Below are 11,475 nucleotides of genomic sequence, written 5' to 3'. Positions count from 1 at the left end.
AATAATATTTATTTTAAAATATTGTAAAAATTAATCATAATATTGTTTTCATTACCAAGAATCTATTCTTTTTTGGTTTTCATTACCAAGAATCTATTCATTTTTTCAATATTGACAATAATATTACTTCAATAGCAACGCACATAAACAAATAAAATCCTCCCAAACTCTCTCCTCTTCACCCATCACAAGCAGTCCTTTCTCCACTTCTCCATGAGAATTCCTATTAACAATTATAACCTGTGATTGTGTGTGACATGAAAAGTATTTGTAGACCTTGCAATGTTGTGTTAAGAAAGCTATTCATACCCATTTACCATTCTCCAACTCCATCGAAGTGCCACTGCCCATTATACCGTATGACCGAGTACACGACCAAAAAGGATCATATTCAACTTTAGAGGATGCCGAATCCAACTCATTTCGTGGAGATTCACAATTCAGAACAAAGCATACATTACTACATAGAGGGGTGTTTTAAGACAATTTTTAAGACATTTTTTGAGGAAATTGTCTCAACTTGAGACAAAAAAAAAAAATTGGTATCGTCTTAAAAAATGTCTTTAACCGAGTGTCTTAAATTATCGTCTTTAAAATTGTCTCTATAAAGACGATAGAAAACATAATTTTTTTTGTCTTTGTAGAGACAATTTGGGATTTAAAGATATTGTCTCTCTAGAGACAATAGTTGGGATTAAAATCATATTGTCTCTCGAGAGACGATATGTCTTTAGATCTCAACTATTGTCTCTCGAGAGACGATATGTCTTTAGATCTCAACTATTGTCTCTCTAGAGACAATATTAAAAAAGGTATTAAAAAAATAAACAATTTATTTTAAATATTTTTATGTAGTTTTCAATAAAAATGTATTAAAAAACAAACAATAGAATTGTCAAAAGTTTATGACAGTCAAAAGGGCTCAAAAAAGGAAAAACCAGTGAATAATGACAAGTGACAAGATAGAGCAGCCATGAGCTTAAAACATCCATCCGAATATCTCATAGCAACCTCAAGTTGTGTGATAGTCGTAATGGTGATAAACATAGCATGAAGGATTACTATGAGCCAAGAAGATAGAAATAGAGAGCCAGATATCATCAATAAAATGCAAGAACTGTTAAAGTACAAAGCCCATCATGAATCATAACAAAGACATAACTAGTGATTAAAAATACTATTCCATACACATTCAAAAAGAACTAATAGAAAATATGAATATCACAGAATAATAGAATCAAATTCAACAAACATAACAAAATCTTAACAATATATTTAAAAATATCTTTCAAACAAAAGTATTAATATTCTGAATCAATTAATATTAGTCAATTTTATTCAATTAATTCCCTCTCGCAATGGCAACAAGACTTGGTGTTTTCCATTATTTTCCCATGTTCCATTAGCATATTGAAAATTATTACCACAGTAACTGCTTTTTATTCTCATATATTGTTCCGTTTTAAAAGTTATTTAATGCTGCAATACTTTATAAAGTTATTGCTGATAATTATAATTTTATGTTATATCAACATAAAGTGTATTTTGAATTAAGTTTTTCATTTTTACGCAGTCTCCCCATTCAAACTATAAATAGAATCGAACATTGTTTTCGGGCTTTAAAAAAAAAAGGTTAAATGACAGTTTTCTGGAAATCATTTTCCAGTATGTATATCTGCTAACAACGCTGGTTAAATCTTAATCTCTCTGTCAGTATGTATATCTGTTAACAACGCTGGTTAAATCTTAATCTTTTTGGTGGTATATCTGTACAAATTTACAAAGGACAACAGAACCATTAAATCTTATTGACGCTGTTGATTTTGAGTGAAACATCCAAAAAAATCTTACATGAGAGTGCTTTCTTTAAGCAGGACAGTTTAATTGCGAGTGAAGCAATAGATTTGTGGAGAGAATATGCAAATTTAACACAGGCAAATATTCATGGAGACAGTTTAATACTTGTTAAGATACAGGTATCTGATGAAATTTCTGCAAAATTTAGCAGAGGAGGACAATATAGGAAAATAATTCTATATAGATTTGTGGCAGAAATGCTATACTGGATCGAAAAATGTCAATTCGCCTGCCTTTACAATAAACATCGAGTTGATTGGGTAGCATTGCCTTCTATGGACTGAGCTTAACCTGTATATCTCTTCTTATAATGGCTCAGCTGCACCCAATATTTGGAGACCAAGAAAGGGCAGACGTAATACTAAAACTCATACCCTCAGAGGGGCCAAAACTATCTCCTCTGTATCTCCATTCCCAAGCTCTTCGAAAGTCTGAGTTCTTTGAAGCTAGGCTATCAGAACGCTGGTCATTTGCTGATGGTGTAAGGCCCATAGAACTTACATTGAACGATTGCCAAAATGTCGATGGTTATGTCAAATGCATTCAGATGATGTATTCTTTGGAGAGATTTACCTTCTCCAGTGTCCAGGAGGCCTTGTCACTACTACAAATTGCTTTAGAATTGCTGTTCACAGACTGTTTAAATTCATGCATGCAATACCTGGAAGCTGTGCCATGGAGTGCAGAGAATGAACATCAAATTCGAGCCTCTATTATGTCATTGTGTTGTGACCATTTCACACATCGCCCCATTTAAAATGGGGACCCCCTCTTTTTGCTCGTTGTTGCTCGCCTTTCGCTCTGCTTTTTAGGGTTTTGGTAGTTTGTCAGTTGTCTGGATTAGGGTCAAGCCTTAGGGTCTCCGTTACTGTCTTTTCAGGCCAGAGTCCAGTCAGTCTTGAGAGCTTTTTTTTGAGCTTCCTCTCGCAAGATGCAATTTTGAATGAAATGAATTCGCCAGAGTGGTCTATTTTCAATTGGAATTTTGAGTGCAGAGTCCTAATTTGTCTAAGTGCTGATGATGAAATGTGAATTTTGTCCAATTGAGTATTTTTGACCAAATTTTGAGTTTTTTGATATTTGATCCTGGGCATTGGGAATGATTTGTTTTTGCCTTGAGAAGTGATTAAACTTGTGAAATCTTGATATTTTGGCCTGTAAGAGCAAAATCGCTCCTGTCCCTCAGTGAAGGACCGGAGCTCGTTTTCAAAAATCTTACTATCTCTGCAGGATCAAGATGATTTTTCGAATGGAGGTAGTAAAGAAAGGCGTGATCTTTCCGTTGAGTATAAATTGAAGAATTTCACGAACACAGAAATGCCTCAGGAAGCAAAATCGCTCCTGTCCCTCAGTGAAGGACCGGAGCTCAAAATCAAATATTGCTTTGTCCTTGCAGGATTTTAACAACTTGACGATTTGAAGAGGTCCAAGGAAGTGCATTTTACCAGTTGAATATAATTTGAAGACACAAACATGAAAGAAGTGGACCAAATTGCAAAAATCGCTCCTGTCCTTCAGGCAGGGACCAGGGCGAAATCCATTGTAGCTCCTGTCCCTCTCCCAGGGACCAGAGCGAAATTCTTCATAATGCATGTCTTAGGCAAAGATCAAGCAAGTTTTATGTTTGAGGGCAAGAGAGGAGGTGAATTGAACCCGTTGAAGACAAATTGAAGATTACCAAACATCTACAAGGGACCCAAATGCCTAAGTTCGCTCCTGTCCCTCAGTCAGGGACCAGAGCGATTTTTACTTTAGACAAATTTCTTGCCAAGTTACAATGAATTCCAAGGCATGGATGAGTGAAAGAGAGTGCAACAAGACTGTTGAAGATAATTTTTGAGGATAGCAAAGTGAGATGAAGCCTACAAGAGCAAGTTCGCTCCTGTCCCTCAGTCAGGGACCAGGGCGAAATGATGATTATTTTGCTTTCTACCTAAGTTCAGGACACTCCAAGAACGAAGTACAAGGTGGCGAGGATGTTTTAAGGCGTCTCAATCAAGAACGAAGTTACAAAGACCACTAAAATGAAGGATTTGCACCAAGACACTCAAGTTCGCTCCTATCCCTCAGGCAGGGACCAGAGCGAAATTTTCATAAAGGCCTAGATTTTGAAAGTTTTCCAAGCATCAAGTGGTCAAGAAGGATCAAAGGACTTCATTTTACACGATGAAAGCAGTGGCAAATCGATGAGAGCAAGCATGGGCTCAAAACCTTGAAGTTCGCTCCTGTCCCTCAGGCAGGGACCAGAGCGATATTGACTATATTGGCCAAATCTCTCAAGAATCACGTTAAGTCAAGGTTATGCGAGATGATAAAAGGTTCAAGGTGTCTTGTGAAGATGATATACAAAGGTTTTAAACGTCAAATGAATACCAATTTGAACAAGGAGGCTATATCGCTCCTGTCCTTTGGACAAGGACCAAGGCGATTTTTATTAAAACGTTCATTTTTCCTCAAAATCAAGACAAGGCAGGATCGCACATGATCAAGATGGTCGTTTGGAAGGCAATGAGCGAGAAGTTAAAGGTTAAGTACGAAGAATGTTGGCTAAAACACAAGGATCGCTCCTGTCCCTCACCAAGGGACCAGGGCGATGATCCTCCAAACATCTAAATGCCTTAATACATCAAGTGAAACAAGCGTGGGATGAAGATACCATGTTATTATTCGCCTTATAAAGAGGATTGGTGATTTAAAAAGCAAGATCAAAGGGAAACACCAGGATCGCTCCTGTCCCTCTCCAAGGGACCAGGGCGATATTTGCTAAAACACTTGTTATCCTTCGAAGATCATGACAAAACAAAGTTGCAAAGGGTTTGAAACATTGCTTGAAAGGTAATGAACGTGGAGTTGATATCAAGAACGGAGAATTTCAAGTAAAACATAAGGATCGCTCCTGTCCCTCTCCAAGGGACCAGGGCGATATCACATTTAGAGGCACTCATTCACACAGGCAAGTCACTTAAGTTTGAAATTCCTAGCAAAAATGCCAACTTCAACGAAGGGATGAAGATTTTGAACGTCAAAAGCACAAGGATCGAGACCAAGTTGCTAGATCGCTCCTGTCCCTCAGTCAAGGACCAGGGCGATGAGGTTTGCATTTCTCCATTTTCAAATTTTGGCGCTAAGCAAACATTTTGAATTTATTTTAAATGCTAAATTCGATGGGTTTTGAAAATTCAATTAAATGGCATTTAAAATTTGCGCTTGATATTAATTAATTAATTGTTTTTGCCTTGTAAAAAAAGATCGAATTTATTAATTAAAAAACGATGGCATTTAATAATTAATTATTAATTAATTAAAAAATCAAATGGAGCGCTTGGATTGGGTTTATTTTATCAAAGTCGGCCTTTATTATTTATTTAAAAATCGTTTTAATTGCTATATTTTGCAAAAGTCGGCCTAAAAGGATGGGTGGTATAAGCGCTTATAAAGGGGGAGATGAAGATTGTTATTTTCACATTCTCATTTTACCATTTCAAGTGCGATTTGAGGAAGACAAAGGAAAGTGCGAATTGTGTGTTAGAGGTGCGAATTTTAGTTCAAGCAAGGGAAGCGCAAGTATCATCAAAGGGAAGTGCGAACCTTAGTTTCATTTGTGCGAACTTGTCAAAGACATTGGAAGATCACGTCAAGGACATCCCAAAGGTGGCGAAGTTGCTATTTTGAAGAAGAGATCACGTTAAAGCCATCTAATATCAATTTTGCCTAGGCGATTTTATTCATTTTGCATTTTTGTGTTAGCTCTCAAGAAAGGTATGGCGATATTGATTTATTGTTTTGATTTTGAACGTTGATCGTCATAGCTTAAATTTCGAATTTTGAATTTTGAATTCCCCTAGCTCAATCGTTTTTTAGGAAATGATAACTCAAAGACTTATCATGAAGTTTCCTACAATTAATCTAATCTATGTTATGCATTGCAATATCTAGTTACTTATTATGAAATGTTGTGTAGGTATGGCGACCCCGAAGGCGGGAGCATCCACCAGTCGTCCAGCTCTCATGAAGGAAGATCAAAAGACTGAAGAAGTGGAGACCAAGATCGTGTCTAAATGGAGCAACATTGGAGATACTAACTTGGGCAACTTCAGCACGAAGAAGTTTCGAGATGTTCCTTACATTGGCAAGCCATCACCTGTCGCCTGGAGGATAATTGAAAGTGGCATCATTAAGGCGGCTGGCTTCCCTCCAGCAGTGCAGTGTCATGAGTTGATGATCGAGTGTGCTCGTCATTATGATCCTCAATCCAGAACGATAGTGTCCAAGGAAGGAAACACTTTGGCGTATCTTTCAGAGGAAGCTATAAGTGAGGCTTTCCATCTTCCAGAGCACAGAGATATGATTTACAAGAGCATAGAAGGAGCCAGGTCAATGTACGAAGATGATCCAGATGCTTGCCTAAGCATCATTAACAAGAACTGGTTACTCAAGAGTCGTCCTCGCCTGAGCAAGGTACCGAACACACCACACAGGATTGATTTCCAAGAGGAGTACAGAGATTTGATTACAATGCTCAACCGAGTCACAGGAGCCCCTCAAGCTTTTTACTTTGAAAAGTGGATGTTCTACTTCCTCCAGGTGATAGTTCAGGGAAAAGGAACAATTCATTGGGCTAGAATGATTAGCCATTGCTTGGACGTACAGTTGAGGAGACTCAAAGCTACCAAGTCCTTCCACATGAGTTCATACGTCATCTATGCCTTGATCAGGAGCTTCGAGTACGCAGGATTACCTCACAGAGGAGTGATTGGAAGAGGACCCGGTGAGGTCAGAGTTTGTGATTCCTATGTTCACTTGCATCATCCGCCAGGAAGCAACTACAAATTAGTTAATGATACCTTCACGATGAACATCACAAGGACGTTGCAAGGTGGGATTCACAACAGGTTATCTAAGGATGCACAGGAACTAGTAAAGAGGTACGGTGCTTGGTTTATCCAATTTCCGAAGTTTACTTATATCAGAGTTCATGGATGTCCTTCACCTCCATACATGTTGCCAAGATATCCGACAGACAGAATTGTGTTACTTGAGGTAACAAGACAATTGGCAGCTTATGCGAAGGCATTCAGACACAGACATGGAAATGGAGTTCCGGTACCTATCATATTGGGCAATTCAGTTGAGGTATGTCCTAATGCTTTAGCCATGGATGACGCAGAGAAGGAGTTAGCTTTGTATTCTTTTTCATTCTTTGCTTTGAGGGAAAGCTTTGATCCACATGGATATATAGAGGAGACAGTCGGTAGGAAGTTTAAGCATGAGTTTCAGATTGAAGATTTTATGATGAATCTCTTAGACGATCTTGAAGTAAAAAGAAAGATGCATTCTAGATTGCCTTTGGATTTCATCAGGAAATGCAAGATTTACAGAGTGGCCGACCAAGCACAGGACAGTGGCAGACATCTCCAGTCATCCTATGATCGAGAAAGTAAATCAATAAGGTTAGATTGGAATGAGCCCGAGGTTGTGGATCTAGATGCTTTGATGGCTCCAGTCTTGTCTTGTACTTGCAGATGGGTTGATGTGCAGCATCAGAAGTTGAGAGAGCAAGGCATAGCTATGACTTTCACTTTGGAAGAGAAGCCAGCCGAGGGTGGAGCTAGTGTAAGCGAAGGTAATCCTAATCCCAGAAATGCAAATGAAGGCAACCTTCGAAGTGCAAGTGAAGGCAATCTCCATCCAAGAGGCTCGAAGAGGAAAGGAAGACCTGGAAAGAGAGAATCTTCCAAGAAGAAACAAGAGGCCAACCGAGATCGTTCATCCGGCACATCTTCTCGACAAGAGAAAAGGACACTTGAAGTGGAAGAGTCTATGGAGTCGATGGTACAAGATGATAGGCAGGAAGAGGGACAGGCACCGCAAGGGTCACCTGATGGATCTCTCCAAGATTATGAGTTACAAGAAGACAAGAACAATGACGAAGTAACATCTCCTCACAGGGAAGAAGTAATATTGCATAAGGAGATTCAGGTTAGAGAGACAAGATCGGCCATCCCAGATTGGTTGAAGGAAAGATTAACAAAGGTGATTGTGATCGAGGACGAGGACAATGTGATTGATTTAGAGAGCCTTGTTGGACATTCCCAGGAAGTGACAGAGAAAAGAAAGGCTACCAAGATGTCTAAGATGATTAGAGATGAGACTGGATCCAGAAAATTACAGATAGCTACACCGGCAGTAGACAAGTATGAAGGAGAGATCCTAGCAGAGGAATATGATATAGAGACATTTGAGCTAGGTCCATCCACAGCCGAGCAGACACTAGATGATGCCACAGATTCCTTTGAAGCATTGAAGGACAAGCTTAGGGAAGAAATGGAGAAGAGTAGAAGGCTTGAGAGGGAGGTCGGTGCATGGAGAACATATTTCAGCCATCTCAATCAGCCTTTAGGACGTCAGGATCCAGCAAGATCACCCATACAGGCACTTCCCCTTCAATCAATTGGTGAGGCCGAGAGATTCAGGAGTATGGTCCAGCGTATGAGTACTTGGATGGATAAATCTCATACAGTTGTCGTAGAATTTGCAACAAGGATGATGAAGACTATTCATAGGGCTATTCAGGTTCTTGAGATCATCCACAATTTGATGATAACGGTGGCTGCTTTTGCTCATACCAAGGATGTTATCATTCCTGTCTTGAAAGTAATTAGACAAACATCGAGGAAGGTCTTGGCACAGGAAAAGATTATGGATGGAGGACCTCACAGTTTACTTCAGTGGTCCACCTTACTCCAGATGAAGGAAGTTCTCTTCGAGGACATCAGTACTAGATGCAGTCATGTTGAGGAGTTGATCAACCCGATCCAGGACAGAGTATTTGAGGTACTTCGTACCATTCTTGGCAGGAGGATCGAGGTTGAAACAGATGTGGATTTGCAGGAATTGGAAGATAGGATCAAGGTCATCTTTTGCAAGGACGCCAATATCACAGATGAGCAACAGGACCAGATGTTTGCTACCATGCTCCTGATTGAAAAGACCAAGGAACTTGAACTCACATGGGACGCAGCTCTTCTAGATGCATTTGATCAGGTCATCCACTTGGAAGAAAGAATGAAGAATCTTCCCGAGATTCCAATTGCTGAGATCGAGGGAATCGTATCAAGATTCATTGCATATGCTAAAAAGGAGCATTGGAAAGGGAATAAGATTCTAGATGAGAGGTTGTTATAGATGACATGGCACCTTAATTGTCATTGGTCTATGTCTCCTAGATTTTCGTGCCAAATTTATAATTGGCTATGCATTTAATGTTGTGCAATAAAAAGGAGGCTATTTGTAACAAACCCTAATTAGGGTTTAGGTGTCATGATCTTGACCGTTGATCTGCTTTCAATCTGGACCATTCATTGTAATTGAGGATGCTATTTATACCCTCATTTCATTTCATTTTCATATGTTAGATGTGAGAAGAAGATTAGATTATTGATGTATTAGAGAGATTTAGAGTTTAGAAGCAATTTACTTTTGTAGCAAGATTGAGTTTGAGGAAAGGAATTCAAGCAATTGTTGTACATGATGACTTTGAAATCAATGAAATATTGAAGTTATGGTGTTTTGTTGCAACTTTCTTGGTTATCTTTATGGTTGTTCAATTTACTTGAATCATGCTCAATCAAAGTAGTGTGTTGATTTGAAGGATATAGTGTGAGACTTGATCTTTGGTAGGATTCGCTTTCCATACCACTAGCTTCTTGCTGATTGTAGGAACGCCTTGCGTGGTCAACTGGAGATATTTGAATCACTTAACCTTCAATCATTATTGTATCTTAGATATGTACCTTCGTGGTAGTGTCTTTGATCTTTGATGCGTTGAAAATCATTTGTTACCTTAAAAGATCGCATCAATTTCAATTGAGTTGTTATTTATGGCGAAATTGAAGTTGGTAGAATCTTGCCAAGTCTTGTCCACATGAAGTCATTCTTAGGGTTAGAATAGATTAGATCTCTTGCAAACCCTATCCTTTCGTTATTTTTTGAAAACCTTCTTTAGTTTAGTAAGACTTTCGGAGTGTAAGGCCCCTTGAGAACACAGCAAATCACATCATACCGCTGGTGCTTATCCACACGTAGAGACCCTACTAACCAGAACATTGGAGTCATCCTAACTGATCCTTCATGCGAATCTTCAGCAGTTAGAGGCTTTATTCAAGAGAGGATAAGATGCCTTTAGGTATTTTATTCTGTGTATGATGGTGTACAAAATACACGTCAACACATTGCAATTGCATTTGTCCCCTGACTTAGCTGTTCGTCTTTCCACCTCTGGATGTGTTCAGGACTTCAACCCTCTCAATACCATGGGAGAAATTTTAAGTGAACTGTTGTCTTTAGCATCAAATGGAGTATCATCCAAGGCCCGTGAGATTACAAAGAGAGTTCTGCACGACAATATGCAGATAACCACCTCTCCAACATTTGCAGATATTTCAGGGAGCTTCAGAATAATCTAGATATTGTCAAATCACAACTCTGCAAATTTGCCAACTACTTTTCATGGAATTCTTATCAGATTAGCATTGCAAGTTCTGCTCTCTGTTGGCTTTTGGATGAAATGTTTGCATTGGAGATAGCTGACATGGCTGTGAAAATGATTGTTGAAGAACAAGAACTTGCACAGCTGGTCGTTAGTCAAATTTATCAGAATCCCTTCACAGAGACCTTATTCAAAATTCTAGTTTGACTACTTCAAGCTCTACAGATTGGTCAAGTGATTTGTCAAAGATCTGTCTGCCTTTCTCTGGTTAAAACTTGGCTACCTCTCTTCCTATGGCAGATCAAGAACGGATCTTTAACATTTGGATAAGTGCTTGCCTCAGATCTAAGAAAGCATGGCCTGATTTGAGCACAACTTTTGACATGTGGTGCAATAAACTCCGACAAGCGCAGTGTGAGATTGATCTGGGACCTTCGTTGCACTTGTCTGAGGCCAGTGACCCACATAGTATCATTTGCTCTTCAAAGAATCATACTTATCCTTAAAATTTAAGTTTCAATAATTGGAAGCCATACACTTTTTGGTAAATGTATTTATATGTTATGTATCTATTATCCATAACACCATGACTAGCAATGCTAGATCAGATCTGTGTTATAGTTGAATCAAAAAAAAAAAAACATAAAGTGTATTTTGGACTTGTCAATATCATGGTGTTATAAGTAGATTAAAATATATTTTGTGTAAAGTTAAAGTGCCATGTGAGGTGTTATAGGGGTTAATATAATAGCGATATTAAATGGGCAAAAATGGAAAAAATATAAGCAGTCTGAAACTGAAAGAAATCTGGGCTTCTATTTCTATGGATGTATTTAAGTGTATTTTTGTTTTCCTCTACAGTTGCAATCTTGAGATCTGGGAAGGTCTGTGCTCCAGTAATTCACTGTTTTTCATAGCTTGATCAATACAGAAACATTGCTTGGTTTTCAATTTCAAGAGTTTACACTGCAACTTCATATTGTATCATATCATGGCTACAGTCCCCGCTGTAAATAAGCATACTACAAGCCAACCAAAGAACACCAACCTTGAAAATAAAGGACTGCCACATTGTTGTCCACGTTGTTCTGGATAAGCATGAGCTCTCGGTTTCAACCTCATTTCTAAGT

This window comes from Cryptomeria japonica, chromosome 7, assembly GCF_030272615.1.
Source record: "Cryptomeria japonica chromosome 7, Sugi_1.0, whole genome shotgun sequence".
NCBI classification, from domain to species: domain Eukaryota; kingdom Viridiplantae; phylum Streptophyta; class Pinopsida; order Cupressales; family Cupressaceae; genus Cryptomeria; species Cryptomeria japonica.
This window is presented reverse-complemented; position numbering follows the sequence as displayed.